Source organism: Phalaenopsis equestris, unplaced genomic scaffold (genome assembly GCF_001263595.1).
Source record: "Phalaenopsis equestris unplaced genomic scaffold, ASM126359v1 Scaffold000043, whole genome shotgun sequence".
NCBI lineage: Eukaryota > Viridiplantae > Streptophyta > Magnoliopsida > Asparagales > Orchidaceae > Phalaenopsis > Phalaenopsis equestris.
The window spans coordinates 72,057-72,862 of NW_018164485.1; positions in this window are offsets into that span (position 1 = coordinate 72,057).

Sequence of the window (806 nt, forward strand, 5' to 3'; positions counted from 1 at the left end):
TTTCTTTATCTTCCTCCATATCTAAAACAATGAAATCCACAGGAAAGATAATTTTATCAACTTTTACTAACACATCTTCTATAACTTCCTTAGGATATGTAACTGAACGATCTACTAACTGAAGAGTTACAGAAGTAGGTGAGACTTCTCCTAATCCTAATCTTTTGAATATTGATAGGGCATAAGATTAATGCTGGCTCCCAAATCACTTAAAGGTCTTCCATAAAATTTTTCACCGATGGCACACGGTATAGTGAAACTACCTGGATCTTTTAATTTTTCGGGAAGCTTTTTCTGAATAATTGCACTGCACTCTTCACTAAGTGAAACAGTCTCATTATCAATGAACTTCCTTTTCTTGTTCAAAGTATCTTTCATAAATTTCACATAGTTGGGCCTTTGCTCTAAAGCTTCCACAAAGGGAATATTTATCGTTAATTTCTTAAGAATTTCTAAAAAGTTGGAGAATTGTTTATCCTTTTTGTGTTGCATCAATTTTTGAGGAAACGGTGGTGGATGTTTCTCCACAGTAATTTTCATTGGTGCAAGTGGATATTTTAAATCTGGGTATTCATGATCATTTTCTTTCTCTGTATCCACTTTCTCTTTTTCAGTTTCTGTTTCTTTCTGCACTCTTGTTTCCAATTCGTTTCCACTTCGTAATTGTGTCACTTTTATCTGTTCTTTTCCTTGATTTTTAGGATTTGGTTCCACAGTACTAGGAAAAGTTCCCAATATTTGGTTACTAAGCGCAGTAGCGATATAGCCCAATTGGTTTTTAATATTCTTGATAGTAGTTCTTTGAT